This window comes from Myxine glutinosa, chromosome 11 (assembly GCF_964187855.1).
Source record: "Myxine glutinosa chromosome 11, kmMyxGlut1.1, whole genome shotgun sequence".
NCBI classification, from domain to species: Eukaryota; Metazoa; Chordata; class Myxini; order Myxiniformes; family Myxinidae; genus Myxine; species Myxine glutinosa.
The window spans coordinates 116,586,455-116,606,375 of NC_136271.1; the positions used below are offsets into that span (position 1 = coordinate 116,586,455).

General features: G+C 46.5%; 1 protein-coding gene across 2 annotated transcripts in view; it reads right to left on the reverse strand.

The window, feature by feature from the left end:
- SMPD3 (sphingomyelin phosphodiesterase 3) overlaps window positions 1–15,823 on the reverse strand; it is a 110,831-nt gene extending 95,008 nt beyond the window's left edge. Inside the window, exon 1 of one of the 2 annotated variants that reach the window (XM_068131191.2) lies at window positions 15,699–15,823. The gene's annotated coding sequence lies outside the window, so the exon portion shown is untranslated. Of the gene's footprint in view, window positions 1–15,551; window positions 15,607–15,698 lie in introns of those variants that run through there. The other variant, XM_068131192.2, reaches the window with a different exon arrangement.
- Window positions 15,824–19,921: the final 4,098 nt, after the last annotated feature.

The following is a 19,921-nucleotide window of genomic DNA, read 5'->3' on the forward strand; positions in this document are numbered from 1 at the left end:
ATGGGCTCAGCAGCAGAGTCCCAGGAAGCTGTTCAAAATGAAATTGAGAATATCCAATCTTAACTGGAAGATATTTCAGAAGACTTCAACCTCAAGAAGAATTCAGCGTAAAAATCTCCTCAAAGTTCCTTTTCTGCTGATTTCTTCAAAGTCCTCTGGGGATTAAACATTCACATCTCTGGTACACTTATCTCTGCAAACTCAAAGACTAAGAGATTATCTCTGCCGATCTCAGGCGTTCACTTCTCTTCTTTTTTGCATGACAGCCATTCTTCCAAAAGGATACCTCTCGCTTGCGCGTAACTGCCATTCTTTGGCATTAACAGTTGTTTACAGGTAGCGATGCTTAATACAATTGTTTACAGTTGTTTACAGTTTACGTTTACAGTTGTTTACAGTTGTTTAACGTAAAACAGTGGTGCGAGATAAAAGGACAAGACTCTTGCCCTGGGATGTGGCCTCCCGTGGTGAAACGAACTGTCATTTCACCTTGACAACCAGCTCCTGTGGTGAGGCTAATTGTCGGATTCCTTAATGCAGATTCGCCACACCTGCGCATTCTCCTTGGTGGCATATTGTTCTTTAAAAGGAGAATATTTAGACAAACAACAGAGGAAAAGAACATAAAAACACAGCCGGAGGTTTGCTGTGGTGGATAAACAACAGTAGGGTAGGAAAAACAAGCATCTATCCCAGGGTGTTCTCTCTTGGACTTTGTCACCCAATTGAGCTCACTCTCTGGCCGTGTCCTCTCTGGTGTGCCTGTTGACATCCTCGCAAACATCCTGCGAGCTTCAGTTTTGGATTTCCCAGCATGTCACGGCCCTGGAGCACACTATCCTTTGGTACGATTCCGCATGAATGGGTGACTGCGTTTATTTGGCACCAAAAGGGTTTAGTTTGATTTTATATGAAGTTAATTTTGCGTCTGTCCTTTTTTTGGATTCCATCCAGTCTGTCCTGTGCCAATATAATGAAGTTAATAATTACTTCTCAAAGGCTGCTGCACCTCTTATGTCCCCCATCTTTCTCACACCATTAGTTCTGCTTATTGATTGATTAATCCTTGGAGGCATAAATTGTGTATTTAATTAATTATAACAGATGTGGGTTTCGACTGCATTCAGAGTTGGAGGCGACGTAATAAGCTCAACGCCACCTCATCTGAATTCAACCTTAGGCCGGATATCCATGGGATTTTAATTCCTGGCATGCGCAGTTCCACCTTTAATCGCTTGCGATTTTGGTTGGAGGCTGCACATGTGACAATGCTATACATCCGTCTTCCAATCCTTTTTTAGCCCCCGTTGGACTTAGTCTAAAACAGGGGCTTACGGATTGCCTCTCATCACATCTACAACCATATCTCGGATATGTATTGACTGATTTTGTTCATACTTGGTACAAAGACAATACATGATATGCACATCATTTTGTTTCGCGATGCGATCAAAGATGGCCGACTGGCAGCCATTTTAATTGTGAAAAACCCGATGTTGAACACGTCCTCAACCATTTCTCAGACATGCATTTACCGATGTTGTTCAAACTTGGCACACAGATAAGGAATGCTGGCTTACGTATGCACGTCACTTTCTTTGGAGACCAGATCCAAGATGGCCGACTGGCGGCCATTTTGTTACTTAAACGTGTCCCTGTAGCGGTTCCCGCTGAATGTACACAATCGCCTTGCACCTGCCAGGGCGCAGCCAGGGCGCGATCGCCATGCCGGGCTCGTCCGGACGGGCCCAGACGCGCCTCTCCTGGGCATGCCCGGACTCGCTGTTCCCAGGCACGCCCGAACCTCCCGGGCACGCCCGGTCTCGTCTTTCCTGGGCATGCCCGCTCTCGCCTTTCCAGGGCTCGCCCAGAGCGCCCGGGCACGCCCAGCCTCGACTTGCCAGGCCGCGTCCAGGACGCCCGGGCATGTCCAGACTCGCCTTTCCAGGGCTCGCCCAGAGCGTCCGGGCATGCCCGCTCTCGCCTTTCCAGGGCTCGCCCAGAGCGCTCGGGCACGCCCAGCCTCGACTTGCCAGGCCGCGTTCAGGATGCCCAGGCATGTCCAGACTCGCCTTTCCAGGACTCGCCCTTGACACCCGGGCATGCCCGGTCTCGGTTTTCCCGGACAAACGCCCGGGCATAAATGTGTATATATATTGCTGCCCGATAAACGGGCTTTTCGGAATACCTGAGCTGTTTTGTTTCAATAAAGCAACTCGGACGAATTCCGTCTTTGGTCGCGTCAATTCTTTTGACTCGCGTTGGAGCGCAGCTCCATCATCCCCAACAATTTCTTGAACATGCATGGTCCGATTTTGTTCAAACCTTGTACATGATGGCATATATGTGCAGAAGATTTTGTTTTGTAATCCGAACAAAGATGGCCGACTGATGGCTTTTTGCTTCGTACAGCAAAATTACGAGAACCACAGGGTTGTTACTGACATTTCATTTCTTTTTCTTCCTGTTACAACTACAGTGCATTCAGAAAGTATTCAGACCCCTTCACTTTTTTCACATTTTGTTATGTTGCAGCCTAATGCTGAAATCGTTTAAATTCATTTTTTCCCTCATCAATCTACACTCAATATCCCATAAAGACAAAGAGAAAACAGGATTTTAGAAAGTTTTGCAAATTTATTAAAAATAAAAAACTGAAATATCACATTTACATAAGTATTCATACCCTTTGCTATGACACTTGAAATTTAGCTCAGGTGCCTCCCATTTCTCTTGATCATCTTTGAGATGTTTCTACGCCTTGATTGGAGTCCACCTGTGGTAAATTCAATTGATTGGACATGGTTTGGAAAGGCACACACCTGTCTATATAAGGTCTCACAGCTGACAATGCATATCAGAGCAAAAACCAAGCCATGAGGTCGACGGAATTGCCTGCAGAGCTCAGAGACAGGACTGTGTCGAGGCACAGATCTGGGGAAGCCTACAAAAAAATCTCTGCTGCATTGAAAGTTCCCAAGAGCACAGTGGCCTCCATAATTCTTAAATGGAACAAGTTTGGAACAACCAGGACTCTTCCTAGAGCTGTCCACCCGGCCAACCTGAGCAATCGGGGGAGAAAGGCCTTGGTAAGAGAGGTGACCAAGAACCCGATGGTCACTCTGGCTGAGCTCCAGAGATCCTGTGTGGAGATGGGAGAAACTTCCAGAAGGACAACCATCACTGCAACACTCCACCGATCTGGGATTTATGGCAGAGTGGCCAGACGGAAGCCTCTACTCAGTGAAAGACACATGAAGGCCTGCTTAGAGTTTGCAAAAAAGCACCTAAAGGACTCTCAGACTGTGAGAAACAAGATTCTGTGGGCTTTCATTGGCAGCCTGAATATTGCATTCAAATGGTTGTTTTATTTGAAATAGTCGCTTTGTCATGCATTTTGTAACATGCCTCGATTGTAAATTGTTTTATCTGCCAATCCAGTTGAAATGAGAACGGCACTCGGTACTCGAGCACATACCTCTGTCAGGATGAAGAGTTTATGTTTTGTATCCCACTGATGGGCCGCATCTGGATCCAAACCTGAAACAAAATCTATTAAACTCGTCCTTGTCACACACCCAACCTGTCCACCAAGTTTTGTCCTAATCCGTCAACAACGTTTTGAGATATCCTGCTATGTATCGATTTTGGCCCCATCTCTCAATGGTGATGAATCACATAAAAATTAAATAATTCTCATATCCGAATACATATTCAGATCTTCACCAAAATCGAATCACTTAGTCCTTGTCACACACCCAACCTGTCCACCTAGTTTTGTCCTAATCCGTCAACAACTTTTTGAGATATCCTGCTATGTATCGATTTTGGCCCCATCTCTCAATGGTGAAGAATCACATACAAATTAAATAATTCTCATATCTGAATCCATATTCAGATCTTCACCAAAATCGAAACAATTAGTCCTCGTCACACACCCAACCTGTCCACCAAGTTTTGTCCGAATCCGTCCACAACTTTTTGAGATATCCTGCTATATATCGATTTTGGCCCGATCTCTCAATGGCGAAGAATCACGTAAAAATTCCAGTATCTGGATCCAGATCTTCACCAAAATGTAATCAATTCGTCCTTGTTACATACACAATCAATCCATAACTCTGAGATATTCTCCACACAGACAGACAAACAAACGCGAAAACACAACCTCCGTCCAACTTTGGTGGTGCAGGTAACAAGAACTTTTGCGAATGCGAATAATCTCTGGAAGTTGTCTATTCATATTAACATGTTAATAATATTAACTACCTTGTAACCATGTTATTTGCCATATAATTACTCTATTTTAACTTCTACAAAATTATTTTAACTTCTTTGGATGACAGGCTGGGTTGGCCTATTTGGTGTTTCCACTTGAGCATCCTGGATTTGGTGTTGTCTTACCAATTGTCTAACGTTCTTGTAATTATTAATGCAAAATTATCAATGACGTCTAAGAAAGCCCATGTACTGTGGGTGATATGCAGGACATAACAAAATCGACCAGACTCTTGGACATGATCTTCATGGTTAATTGCATTCGAAATCTAATCAACATTTTAATGTTTCCTTCATTCATTTGTTAACTTGATATACTGCTCGATTTATTATCAATATGTCTACCTTGTAAATAAAACAATGTTTTCAGTGTATTTGTTTTTATCAATGACTATTTGGTTACCTTTGGGACACCCGATATGGACAAGCTCCTCCATGAACCTTTTTTATTAACGATAATTTTCTTAGCTCTTACATGCTCTTACTTTCTTATCTCTTACTTACTCTTACCTCTTACATGATGTCCCCCCACCCCCACCCCCCCCCCCTCCCCCAGCATTTCCATGTTTTAAACGTTTCCCAGTGTGTACCCTGGATTAGAATAGGTACACCGTATCCCTGCGTGTCGTAAGAGACGACTAAGAGGGTTGGCGTCAGGAAGGGCATCCGGCCATAAAAACATTGCCTCAAAAAGAGAACCATGACAATCACAAGTACATATGGGCAGGGTGCAGCCCGAAGTGGAGATCGGTTTCTGAGGTTTGGGACATGGAATGTAGGGACAATGACAGGGAGATCAGGAGAAGTGGTGGAAGTATTGGTCAGAAGAAGAGTGGACATATGTTGTGTGCAAGAGACAAGATGGAAGGGAAGTGGTGTGAGAATGGTGAAGGGTAGGCAGGGACAGAAATACAAGTTTGTGTGGCAAGGGTGCCCGGAGGGCATGAATGGTGTTGGTGTCCTGTTTTCTGAGGAGTTTGTAGACAGTGTGGTGAGTGTGACGAGAGCGTGTGATGGGTTGATGATGGTGAAAATGATGATTGGAAAGCTCTTGGTGAACGTCATCTCGGGATATGCTCCGCAGGTTGGTCGGAGCGATGAAGAGAAGGACAAGTTCTGGTGTGCGATAGAGAAGCTGATGGAAAACGTGAAAGATGAGGAAGTTGTCGTGGTAGGAGGAGACCTAAATGGACATGTGGGAAGGAGTATGAACGGTTTTGAGGGAGTTCATGGGGGTTACGGATATGGTGTGAGAAATGGAGAAGGTGAAAGGATTTTGGAGTTTGCTGATGGAGCTGATTTGTTGATTTGTAACACTAAGTTGCAGAAAGAGGATAATACGCTTGTTACATACACGTCAGGTGGGTCGACAACAACCGTTGACTACCTGATGGTGCGTAGGCGAGATAGGGGGCACCTCTGGGATACAAAGGTGATCCCGGGGGAGGAGGCTGTTTCACAGCACCACTTGGTTGTCTGCGACATAAGGGTGAAAGGTGCGAGGAGAGCTCGGCGGGTGAAGTACCAACCGAGAATGAAGGTGTGGAGGTTGAAAGAGCTGACAGTAAAGGAGGCATTAAAAGAGAGGCTGAGTAGGGTCGAGGATGATGTGGTTGAGCTTGAACGTGGTTGGATGTCAATGAAAGCTAGTCTGTTGGGAGCCGTTGGTGAGGTATGTGGATGGACAAAAGGACCACCGAGGCACTCGGAAACATGGTGGTGGGATGATGAAGTTGGAAAGAGGATTGACGAGAAGAGGAAGAAGTTAAAGGAGTGGCAGAAGGCGAAGGGTACGGGAGCAGAAACAACAGAGCATGAAAGTTATAATAATAATAATAATAATAATAATAATGCATTTATTTTATATAGCGCTTTTCAGGAAGCCCAAAGACGCTTTGACAGAGTGCAAAACATAACGCATAGCAAAACATAAAGACAATTGCAAAAAAAGAAGAATCAATAGGGAAATATTCAAAGCACAAAGGAGGGAGAAGGAGAGGAGATAGTCAGGGGTTAGATGCTGTGGGTTAAATGTTGAATGCAGTGTTGAACAGGTGGGTCTTGAGTGATGTTTTGAATGTGGTGAGTGAGGAGGAGTCTCTGATGGTGTGAGGTAGCGAGTTCCAGAGGGTGGGAGCAGCGATGGAGAAGGCCCTGTCCCCCCAGGATCTAAATTTGGTCCGGATGGGGGGGGTCAGGAGGTTGGTACCAGCAGAGCGGAGGTTGCGGGTGGGAGTGTGTCTGGAGAGGAGGTCAGCCAGGTAGGATGGGGCCAGGTTATGGAGGGCTTTGTAGGTCAAGAGGAGGATTTTGTACTGGATTCTCTGGGAGATGGGGAGCCAGTGAAGCTTGTAAAGGACGGGGGTGATGTGGTCACGGGTCCGGGAATGGGTGAGTAGACGGGCAGCGGAGTTCTGAATGTATTGGAGTTTATTGGTGATTGTTGAGGGTGAACCATAAAGGAGGCTATTGCAGTAGTCCAGACGGGAAGTGATGAAGGCGTGGATGAGGGTTTCTGCAGCCACAGAGGAGAGGGATGGACGGAGACGGGCGATGTTTTTCAGGTGGAAGAAGGCTGTCTTTGTGATCTGTTTAGTGTATTTGTCGAAGGAGAGGGTTTGGTCAAAGATGATGCCAAGATTCCGGATGTGAGGGGAGGTGGACACTGGGAAACCGTCGATGTTGAGGGCAAAGTTATGGGTGGACTTGGTGAGCGTTTTTGGGCCAATGATGATTATTTCAGATTTATCACAGTTAAGTTTGAGGAAGTTGATTTGAAGCCAGGATTTTATTTCAGTGATGCAGTTTGTCAGGATAGAGTGGGTGGCGGTGGAGATGGACTTGGTGGAGATGAAAAGCTGGATGTCATCGGCGAAGCAGTGGAATTGGAGACCATGACGGCGGATTAAGTGACCGAGGGGGGACAGGTAAAGGATAAAGAGGAGGGGGCCAAGAACTGAACCTTGGGGGACACCTTGGGGGAGGGGAGCAGTGGGGGATTTGCAGTTATTGATGGAGATGAACTGACGTCTGTCAGAGAGGTATGATTTAATCCAAGAGAGGGCAGTGCCGGTAATGTTAAAGGTGGTTTCAAGTCGGGTGAGGAGGATGGTGTGATCGATGGTGTCAAAGGCAGCGCTGAGGTCGAGGAGGATGAGAATGTTGAGGTTGCCAGCATCAGAGGAGAGGAGAAGGTCGTTGGTGATTTTGAGGAGAGCAGTTTCAGTACTGTGGTTGGACCGGAATCCGGATTGGAATGTTTCATACAGGTTATTGGCAGAGAGGTGATGCTTGAGTTGAGTGGCTACAGCGCGTTCCAAAACCTTTGACAGAAAGGGTAGGTTGGAGATGGGTCTGAAGTTATTTAGGGTGTCAGGGTTTAGTCCAGGTTTTTTCAGAATGGGGGTAACAGCAGCAATTTTGAGGGATGGTGGGACGATGCCTGTAGACAGGGAGGAGTTTATTGTTGCAATGATAAGTGGAGAAAGAGCAGGAAGGGAGGCCTTGACAAAGCTGGAGGGGATGGGGTCAAGAGTGCAGGTGGCAGTTTTCATTCCGATGAGGAGTTCAGAGAGGTCAGTAGGGGAGACTGGGGAGAATTGAGACAGGGGATGGCAGGATAAGGGGGGGCAGGTGGTTTGAGGGGGAGCGGGTGCGGCGGTGGTCAAGCTGTTGTAGATGTTTTCAATTTTGCGTTGGAAGAATGAAAGGAAGGAGATGCAGTTGTCTATTGTGAATGACTGGGTGGTGGTGTTCAGGGGGCTGAGGAGTTTGTTTATTGTAGAGAAGAGTGCTTTTGGGTTTCCGGAGCCAGAGTGGATAATTTGAGAGTAGTAGGCGGAGCGGGCGCGGGAGAGGGCATCTTTATAGTGTTGTATGTGGTCCTTGTAGGCCTGGGAGTGAACTGTGAGACCTGTTTTATTGCGGAGTCTTTCAAGTTGGCGAGCACGAGTTTTCATTAGGCGGAGCTCAGGGGTAAACCAGGGAGCAGAATGGGTGAAAGAAACTGTTTTGGTTTTTATAGGCGCAATTTGGTCAAGGCAGGAAGAGAGAGTGTGGTTGTAGTAGTCAGTGAGGTCAGAAGGGGTGTGGAGGTCAACGAAGGGAGAAGTGGACATTTTTTCAGAGAGGGTCGATGAGAATGAGGCAGGTGAAAAAGCGTTTAGCTTACGGAAGTTGATAGTGCGATAATGCCTTGGTGCTGGGGTGGGGATGTTGATGGTCAGAGTGATGGCTAGGTGGTCAGAGAGAGTGAGGTCGGAGCCAGAGAGATGGTGCAAAATTAGTCCAGTAGAGCAGACAAGGTCCAAAATGTGACCACGGTTATGGGTAGGAAAGTTGACATGTTGAGTGAGGTTAAAGCAGGTGAGTAAATCAGTGAAGTCAGTGGTTAGCGTGGAGTCAGTGGAGTCCATGTGGATATTGAAATCACCAAGGAGGAGGATTGAGGGGGAGAGGGAACATAGCTGGGTCAGAAAGTAGGAGAAGTCAGACAGGAATGATGGGTGTGGTTTGGGAGGGCGGTAGACAACAGCCATGACTGACTGTGTGTGACCAGAGAGTTTAAAAGCCAGGTGTTCAAATGATGGAGCAGATGAGATGGAGATGAGGTTGGTCTTGATGTCTTGTCGGTGAATAACGGCAATTCCACCACCTCGGCCCTCCGAGCGTGGTTTATTGATGTAAGAATATCCATTGGGTGTGGTGAGGTTGAGCGTGTAGTAGTCCAGTGGTTGTTGCCAGGTCTCAGTGAGACAGAGAAAGTCCAGTTTATTTTCCAGGATGTAGTCGTTCAGGATGAGGCATTTGTTGTTGAGGGACCGGGTATTGAACAGGGTGAGCTTGATGTTGTTTTGTACGGCGGGTATGAATCCAGGTGATTTGGCCAGGGTTCGCAGACAGGAGGTGCGATTTTGTGCGTTGTTGTGACCAGGTGTGTTGGGACGATGAGTGGGAGTGCGCTGAGCCGACCAGAGGATGGGGATGGAGTGACCTGATTGTAAATAAACAAACTTACGACCGGAGCCACGGTGAATGTACCTGGGTCGACGCAGGAGTCCATTCGATCTGATTGCAGAGATGCATGATGGGGTGGAGCGGGTTTTAAGCAGGAGAAGCCTTGCGGCAGAGTACCGCAGAGCCATGCCAGCAGGAGCGAAGGCAAAGCGAGCACGCGGCCAAGGGTGAGGAGGCGAAACAATCGACACAACCAACGGGAGTGGGCCCGAGGAAACAGCGATGGAGCCGAGCAGGTGAAGCCCGGAGCAGCAGAGCAGAGCCGGGACCGCGCAGAGGAAGACTCAATGGCCATAAATCCGCCACGACCACCAGGAAAGCAAGACACGGACAATGGTCCAGTCAGAGAAGCGGCGAGCAAACGACGCCAGCGTCCTCTCACGACCGGACCGGAAAACGGAAGTCAGGAAGGCAGCCAGGAAGGCTGCAAAGAAAGAGGTAGCAAAGGCGCAGGAGGCATGTAGGAAAATGTTCAGAGAATGCTTGGATTCGGAAGAGGGTCAGAAAGCAGTATTCAGGATTGCAAAGCAGATAGCGAAAGAGGTGTGATGTGATGGGGGTGAGTTGCTTGAAGGATGAAGTGGGACAAATCGTTGTGGACCCAGATGGAATTAAAGGAAGATGGAAATGATATATGGAAATGCTGTTGAATACAGAGAATGAATGGGATGGCAACATAGAGAGTAACCCAGTTTTAGGACTGGCAGAGAAGATAACTGAGGAGGAAGTTGAGGAAGCGATAAAAGCAATGAAGAGTAGAAAAGCGGGAGGGCCGACGGGAGTTGTGGGAGATATGTTGAGGGCAGCAGGAAGTTGGGGTGTGAAGAGAATGACAGAGATCTGTAATCTGACGGTGAAAGAAGGCCGCATTCCAGTGGATTGGGAACTGAGTACCCTCGTCCCTCTATACAAGGGGAAAGGTGACCCTCTGGAGTGTGGCTCGTACCGAGCGATAAAGTTATTGGAGCATGGAATGAAGGTATTGGAAAGGGTGTTGGAGAGGAAGATAAGGAAGAAAGTGAAGATCGACGAAATGCAGTTTGGATTTATGCCAGGAAGAGGAACGACAGACGTGCTTTTTATTGTGAGGCAGTTGCAGGAGAAGTACATGGAGAAGAGGAAGAAGTTGTTTCTTGGGTTTGTTGATCTGGACAAAGCATTCGATAGGGTTCCACGTGAAGTCGTGACATGGGCAATGAGGAAGTTAGGAGTGGAAGAATGGTTGATCAGAGTAGTGATGGCAATGTACAAAAGAGCGCGCACAGCTGTAATGACGAAGGACGGGAACAGTGGTGAGATTGAGGTGAAGGTGGGAGTGCCTCAGGGGTCGGTACTAAGTCCACTACTATTTGTAGCTGTCATGGAGGTGCTGGCTCAGAACGTAAAGGAGGGTTTACAGTGGGAGTTGTTGTATGCAGATGATCTGGTGTTGATTGCGGAAAGTACGGATGGACTGAAGGAAAAGATGAACAAGTGGAAGGAATGTATGGAGACAAAAGGTCTGAAGGTGAATATCGGAAAGACGAAGGTGATGGCAAGTGGTAAAGCATGTGGTGAGGTGGAAAGAACTGGGAAGTGGCCGTGTGCTGTGTGCAGGAAGGGTGTCGGAGTGAACTCCATTCAATGCACAATGTGCACTGAGTGGGTTCATCAAAAATGTAGTGGTCTGAGAGGGTCATTAACCAGTGTGGCGGGCTACATTCAAATGTAAGGTGTGCACAGAGGGAGCTGCAGATGGAGGAAATGTTGAGTTGGATCTTGGAGACGGCGTGAAGCTGGAAGGTGTGAAAACATTTTGCTACCTCGGAGACATGCTGAATGGAGAAGGTGGATCAGACTCGGCAACGGTTGCTCGAGTGAGATGTGCATGGAAGAGGTTTCGGGAACTGAGTGGCGTGCTGATGAGGAGGGGAGTGTCGTTGAAGCTGAAGGGAAAGGTGTGTGCTGCATGTGTGAGAAGTGTTATGATTTATGGGAGCGAGACATGGGTAATGAACGTAGAGCAGCAACGAAGGTTGGAAAGGGTGGAAATGCGAATGGTTCGATGGATGTGTGGAGTATCATTGAGAGAGAGGAAGACAAATGAATTGCGAAAGATGATGGGATAGAGCCTGTGATGGATGCTGTGAAGAGGAACAGGTTGAGATGGTTTGGTCATGTGTTGAGGAAGGATGAAAGTGACTGGTTGAGGAGAGTGATGGAAATGAATGTAGAAGGAAGTAGAGGATGGGGAAGAGCAAGAAAGACTTGGCTGAAGATGGTGGAAGAAGAAATGCGGGCAAGGGGGTTAACAAGGAGAGATGCAGAAAACAGGGCAAGATGGAGAAGATTGTCATGGGGACCGCAAGGCTAGCCCCCGCTCTTGCAGAGAAAATGGCCTTAAAATGCATGTTGTTGTTGTTGTTGTTACATGAGCCTCGACTGAGTATAGAAAATAAATAAATAAATAAATAAATAAATGGAAGATATGATCATTGAGAGTCTTAAATCAAGGAAGCTATGAAGTTATTCGAGAGGTACGCACACGTGACTCCAATCTTTCCAGCCTGGGTTTGAATCCCGACACAGCAAAAACTACTGTCACCCCTGAGTTTCACCAATGTGCGTGCCCGTCCCTCGGATGCATATTTTATGCACATATACAAGGAGTTACTAGATCACCAAGATAATGGTCTACAGCGACAAATGGGCCAAAAAGAGACGTACACAGGAACGATCGGTAGCTACACCTGTCAAAGACCCCGAGTAGAGAAGTTTTTAACCAATTCTCTATCGTCCGAAGAAAACAACATGATGAAAGTTTTTAAAAATCCGTGTAAAAAAAATTAATGACTTGTTTTCCACCATTTGTGAATCCTGAGGCCACAATAAGCTGTATATACACCGATGGTAATGAAAGGAGGCATTGTACACCTGCACCACCTGTTTGAAAGTTCACCTCCTACCAACAACTATCACTGCAACAAAGCAAAGTACCGGCATGACCTTTTTAACGAGGCAATGCCAAAATAAAAAGTATATATATATTTTAAAGGTAGCATTATTTTCCAGGTATGACAAAGTATTACAACATTAAATCCGAGATGCTGTGGAACAGAGGTGATTGATACGTCTCCAGGTGAATTCAAGCGACTTCAGATTAACCCTTCCACCATTATAAAGGTGTCCCCAAAAATACCTGAGTGTCCCCAACAATACCTGAGTGTCCCCAACAATACCTGAGTGTCCCCAACAATACCTGAGTGTCCCCAAAAATAACTGAGTGTCCCCAACAATACCTGAGTGTCCCTAACAATACCTTCCACCATTATAAACGTGTCCCCAACAATACCTTCCACCATTCTAAACGTGTCCCCAACAATACCTGAGTGTCCTCAACAATACCTTCCACCATTATAAACGTGTCCCCAACAATACCTGAGTGTCCCCAACAATACCTTCCACCATTATAAACGTGTCCCCAACAATACCTGAGTGTCCCCAACAATACCTGAGTGTCCCCAACAATACCTTCCACCATTATAAACGTGTCCCCTACAATATTGTTATGTTGGGTGGGGTAGCAATATGTAGAGCCAGATAGATCTGTGTAGGTCGGTATTCGTCTGTCGCGGTAAGGAAACTGACCTTGTAATAAGTTTCATGTCTAGGCGGTTTGTCGGTGAGGAGTATACTTGTGAACCGACCAGGAGGTTCGTGTGATAAATAGAGTTAGGGATTAAAAGATAACGCCCCTGTGTGTCTCACCTGGTCAGCCTAACCTTTGTCCCGTATGGCACTGCACACCACTTAGACCATTAGTTAGTATCTCCGAATTGCAACATTAAATTCCCTTCCCTGACAGTGACTTGGGAGACAGACAGGCAAAGAAACCAGGCCAGGACACCGCCGCATGGCCGCCGCCATTTACACCTCCAACAGGCCTATCCACCTCGAGTGCCACGCGCTATGACCACGGAACAGGGGACGAGAGTTGGGGTGGCGCGATAGGCGTGAACCTCGAGCCAACGGGTCGGTGGAAGACACTGATTGGTTGGTAGTGCGCCAAGGCTGACGTCACCGGCCAGTAGATATTAACGAGCGCCGAATGCCATTTTCGAGAGTTAGTTGGTTCGAGAAAGAGAGACGAGAGGGAGAGCACGAGAGTTGGTCGAGTTGGTCTGGAAAGAGCACGAGTGTTGGAAAGAGAGAGGAGAGAGGAGAGAGGAGAGAGGAGAGAGGAGAGAGGAGAGAGGAGAGAGGAGAGAGGAGAGAGGAGAGAGGAGAGAGGGAGTTGAGTAGTTGAGTTGCTCTCTTGGGTTTTGAACATCATTCGCTCTTGCTCTGACAGTCTCTAGCAGTTCGTGCTCTTGTTTTGCGCAGCTTGCTATTAGGCACCCTTTTTCGTCCTGCGCAGCCCGAGTTGAGTCATAGCCCGAGTGGAGTTCACTTGCTTTTTGACCTCGCTTGGAGCCTCTAGCCTGTGTTGGACGCACGGTGCTTTTCCCGCTGTGGGACCTCGTGGTGCTGGGAGCGGTGCTGGTGCTTGGAGCGGTGCTCGGTGCTTTGGAGCTTGGTGCACGGGCCTCGTGAGCGGCGGGAGGCTTGGAGCGAGGCGCCTCGTGGTGTGCGGCGAGGCTTGGAGCCGCGTGGGGGACGATACCCTGAAAGACGACAAGACAGATAGCTCACACAGCACAGACGCACATAATGAACGTATTTCTTTTGTTAATCCATTCCTGTGTCTCGTATCCGAAATCTGTGTGTGTGGACATCCCGATTAGGATATTTTATTACCGGCATGTGCTTTTTCCAGTCCTTGCCTTTTTCCTTTAATAAACCCTTGTATTATTTTGCATCCCCTGTTAAACCTGTGCCAGCTTGAGTCAATTTCCCTGCAGGACCGGAGCTACGTCGGTGCGCCAAGGTAAGCGCTTTTGCCGCAGCCTCCATTTTCCTTCTTCCTCCCGCGTGACATATAGCCGAATCCGTGTTTGGTTATCGCCTCCATTAAATCCGGTTCGGTCCATCCGCGACTTTCTGGTGTTAACCGGGAGTCGCGCGACAATACCTTCCACCATTATAAACCTGTCCGCAACAATACCTGAGTGTCCCCAACAATACCTTCCACCATTATAAACGTGTCCCCAACAATACCTGAGTGTCCCCAACAATACCTTCCATCATTATAAACCTGTCCCCAACAATACCTTCCACCATTATAAACCTGTCCCCAACAATACCTTCCACCATTGTAAACGTGTCCCCAACAATACCTGAGTGTCCCCAACAATACCTTCCACCATTATAAACGTGTCCCCAAAAATACCTGAGTGCCCCAACAATACCTTCCACCATTATAAACCTGTCCCCAACAATACCTTCCACCATTATAAACGTGTCCCCAACAATACCTTCCACCATTATAAACCTGTCCCCAACAATACCTGAGTGTCCCCAACAATACCTTCCACCATTATAAACCTGTCCCCAACAATACCTGAGTGTCCCCATCAATACCTTCGACCATTATAAACGTGTCCCCAACAATACCTGAGTGTCCCCAACAATACCTTCCACCATTATAAACGTGTCCCCAACAATACCTGAGTGTCCCCAACAATACCTGAGTGTCCCCAACAATACCTTCCACCATTATAAACGTGTCCCCAACAATACCTGAGTGTCCCCAACAATACCTTCCACCATTATAAACGTGTCCCCAACAATACCTGAGTGTCCCCAACAATACCTTCCACCATTATAAACGTGTCCCCAACAATACCTGAGTGTCTCCAACAATACCTTCCACCATTATAAACGTGTCCCCAACAATACCTGAGTGTCCCCAACAATATCTTCCACCATTATAAACATGTCCCCAACAATACCTGAGTGCTGAGTGTCCCCAACAATGCCTTCCACCATTAGAAATATGTCCCCAACAATACCAATACCTGAGTTATAAAGAGCATGCTCCAGAATTAAACACCATTGCGTACAGGTATACAACCAGGTTGCAAGTGTTCAAGACTTGGTCCAAAAAACCCCCAAAAAAGCAGCTCAATAGGGAACAGGTTACCACGAAGTAAGACTGCGGTCATACAAAGCCCGCAGGTATCCGGTGGATCGATGCACAAATCAAATGATGCTCGCGATCACCGGATCGAGCTCGTGCCCACATCCAGCAGGTACCGAATGACAAACGGAACAGGAATGGAAGAGTTGTGATGACAGAGTTGATGAGAACGGGAATATTGGAGTACGGCAGAGAATACCTGAGTGAAGGTCCCTCCCAGCGCTCTCGGGATGTCTCTTCGTGGTGGGTGCAGGTGCACCGATAGTGGACCAATGCATGAGGGCAGGGCGTTAAGAGGAGACCGAGGTGGGAGTGGAGATGCGGGGGCGGATAGGAAGATATTTACCTTTTTACCAAGAGGAAATAGTGGGAGAGGTACAGGCAGCGAGGTGGAGAAACACGTGTCGAAAGAACGGTCCAGGTAGACGGCGACCACAGGCTGGGTGGACAACACGGTCTAGGCAGACAGCAGGGTCTGGGCAGACAGCAGGTTCATGATCCTGGCAGACAACACGAGCACGGTCTGAGCAGGGAGTAGGAATACGGCGTATACAGCACGGGACAAATAGCACGGTCCGAGCAAACAGCACGGATCAATCTTACAGGTAACACCAGTACTTTGTCTGTATCTCTAATAGAGATTGGACCTCATCACTCCACATCGCAAGCTGACAAGTGTAATGAGAGAGCTCTCTGCCAGTTCCGCACACAGTGTTTGCCGCCCCCTGCAGACCCATGGTTCCTTCGAAGCAATTTTAAAGCTTAAGTAAAAACATTGTATAAATATATATATATACATGGTGATTGAAAAGCAACTCCCTATTTTAAAATATTTAGAAATTATTTATTTATTGTAATAATTTTGTCAAATTTTTAGTGTTTGTTCCTAAATGTATGAGAATTTAATTTGTGTTGGTTTTTTTTCAGATTATTTTTTGTTTGAAATTCGGAAGCCCTACAAACATGGCTGGACGTCTTACCCTGCAGGAGCGTGCCCAGCTAGCGGCACGTTACGAAGTTTGGATGCTGGCTTGGTATGAAGATTGGTCTGATCTCTTTGAAAATATCCTCTGGTCTGATGAAGCGGTATTTCACATCGGTGGGTTTGTGAACCGTCACAACTGCTATTACTGGGCAGGAGAAGATCCTGGTGTTATTTCTGAAAAAACGCAATATCGGCCCAAGGTAACGGTGTGGTGTGGAATGACTTCGGAAAGGATTGTAGGTCCCTTCATTCTTCGCGATACCATGAATGCCAAAAGGTACCTCACCATGCTGCAAGACGAAATCTGGCCAATTATCAGTGCTTCGGAGAATGTTGAAGATTTGATTTTCATGCAAGATGGCGCTCCTCCACATTTTGCTATTGTTGTTCGTGAATGGCTGAATGCCCACTTCCCTGGGAGATGGGTGGGTCGTCGTGGTCCGTATGAGTGGCCAGCCAGGAGCCCTGACTTAACACCATGTGACTTTTTTCTTTGGGGTTGGGTAAAAGAGCAAGTCTACTGTACCAAACCAACGACTTTGGAAGAACTTGAAGGGCGAATACGAGAAGTTATGTCTTCCATCCCACAAGAGTTCCTGGTGAAATCAGTTGACGCGGTTCCCGGGCGGCTTGAGAAGCTGGTGGCGAATTCTGGTGCCCATATCGAATTTTATATAAAACTTCATGCTATACGCTTTCTTCTTATATCCATTTCTTGTAAAAATGATAGTTAAGAAATAAATTATAAGTATTTTAAAATAGGGAGTTACATTTCAATCACCCTGTATATTGTAACGATTTTGAGAAGTGTAACGGGTTTTGGGAAGTGTAACGGGTTTTGAGGAGTGTAACAATTTTGGAGGAAGGGTAACGGATGTGAAGAGTATGGTTTTGGTATGGTAACATCCTGGTAATGTAAATAATGGTCGCAGCCGTCCTCCTAATTAATTTCATAGAACATACACGCAGGTCACGATATATCTTTTAAATAGTGTATTTCCTTATTCCATGTAGGCTAAGTATGTGTTTTCCACTAGATTGACTTTGCATTGTATCAAACAAAATAAGCGTAGGCCCTTCCAATTTCCCCAAAACCTCCCTTCCAATTGCCTTCCGCATTTTGGCTGGTTTTCTTCAAACCACCATTGGCCACGAGGTAAGGTTGGGGAAGAAAGGCGTGTCTCCACCTCGTCATAAGAAGCAAGGAGTGAACCAGCCCTAACAGCCAATCAACACCGCGGTGAGTGACCCGGTAGGCGCGCCCTCGGAGTCGGCGGCTTGATTTCGCTGGAGGTGATAAAAGCGACTGCAGGGGACTGCTTTACGAGTCCAGATGAGAGATGACTAGAGATGACTGGAGAGGAGCAACGAGGCTGCACCAAGGAGAGGGCTTGAGAGATACGCTGGGGGATGACCTGGAAGAGGAGCGCAATCCACCGCAAGCCCTACCTACCTGCCTGCATGCAATATCCCCTGTCGTTGGAGAGACGCGCTGAACGGAGGGAGACGGCTCCACCCCAGGAAGAGGAGCAGGTGTGCCGAGCCAGCGCGTGACGGCCGCGGATACGCGACGGAGGTTTTCCCGCCAAAACCGCGAGGGGTGCTGCGGCCTCCGACCTTGCCTTCCTCTCAAGCAATCAACCTCGAGCCATTACCTGCCTGCAATATCCATCGTGTGAGTGTGAACGTCCTGTCCTACTCGTTTGTCTTGGGGATTAAGTAAATGAAATAGAATAAGTTAACAATGCACTGTGTGACTGCTCTTTTCCATCTATTGCTGTAAATAATATTGGTCGCTCTAAAATATTGCTTGTGTGTGTATAATAAATCTGTTCTTCCTCCAAACTCTGTCTTTCTTCTCTCTTCTTCTCTTTCGGTCGCTTTAGAGGTTTCCCAATTGAATATCTGTAGCGCGATTAGTCAACGTTCGGTTGGAATCGGGTTCTAATCGGGGAGTAACTGTTCGGACGCGGTTAAATACACCACCGCTCGGTAAAATAACATCCAAAAAAACCGTGTCCGTAACAATATTAACTAGAACGGGACCGAAATGCCTCCGCCCACATTATTACATCATTATAATACTTGTACCAAGTTTGATTTAAATCCATTCAGCTGTTCTCAAGTTATCACATTTTTACCTGGCATGACCTATGACCTTTGCCTTTTGACCTTGGGATCTCAAAATCTAATCCATTAATCTTTACATCATTATACATACCTGTACCAAGTTTGAATTAGATTACTTCAGCCGTTCTCAAGTTATAGACCGATTACGGACTTTGACCTCTTGACCCCAAAGAGTAATCGGTTAATCTTTACCTCATTATACATAACTGTACCAAGTTTGAATTAGATCACTTTGGCCATTCTCAAGATATAGACATATTACAGACTTTGACCTTTGACCTCTTGACCCCAAAAATTAATCAGGTCACCTTTATATCATTCTACATACGTGTACCAAATTTGGTCAAAATCCCATTACTGGTTCACAAGTTATCGCGGTAACAGGATTTTCGCCTAACATGACCTCTGACCTTTGACCTCGTGACCCCAAAATCTAATCGGTTCATCTTTACCTCATACATACCTTCATCAAGTTTCACTAAGATCCCTTCAGCCGTTCTCAAGTTATCGCGGTAACTAAAACCTATCAAGGACGGACGGACAACCTGAAAACATAATGTCCCCGGCGACTTCGTCAACGGCGGCATAAAAATTTTTTATTTATATATATATATAGATATATATATAATGTATACACACATTTGAAACCATCTTCACTTAGTACATCCGGGTATGTGCACTCTCACGGTGGTAATCATGAATTCCTGGCAGATGGCAAGTATTGCAACACAAGACATTCATGTACACTGTCTATATATATATATATATACGTATATATATATATATATATATATATATGTATATATATATATATATATATATATATATATATATATATATATATATATATATATATATATATATACATACACACACGACAAAGGGTTTATTTGTCCAATCACCCCCATGTGAGCAAATAAAATGTACATGATTACTTTCAGTGAAGTCATGTTCATGAAGTTGGCACACACATGAAGTTGGCACACACATGAAGTTGGCACACACATGAAGTTGGCACACGCATGAAGTTGACACACATGAAGTCGGCACACACATGAAGTCGGCACACACACATGAAGTCGGCACACACATGAAGTCGGCACACACATGAAGTCGGCACACACATGAAGTTGGCACACACATGAAGTCGGCACACACATGAAGTCGGCACACACATGAAATCGGCACACACATGAAGTCGGCACACACATGAAGTTGGCACACACACATGAAGTTGGCACACACATGAAGTCGGCACACACATGAAGTCGGCACACACATGAAGTTGGCACACACATGACGTTGGCACACACATGAAGTCGGCACACACATGAAGTCGGCACACACATGAAGTCGGCACACACATGAAGTCTTTCACTGAGGAGAGGCTTCCATCTGGCCACTCTGCCATAAAGCCCAGATCGGTGGAGTGTTGCAGTGACGGTTGTCCTTCT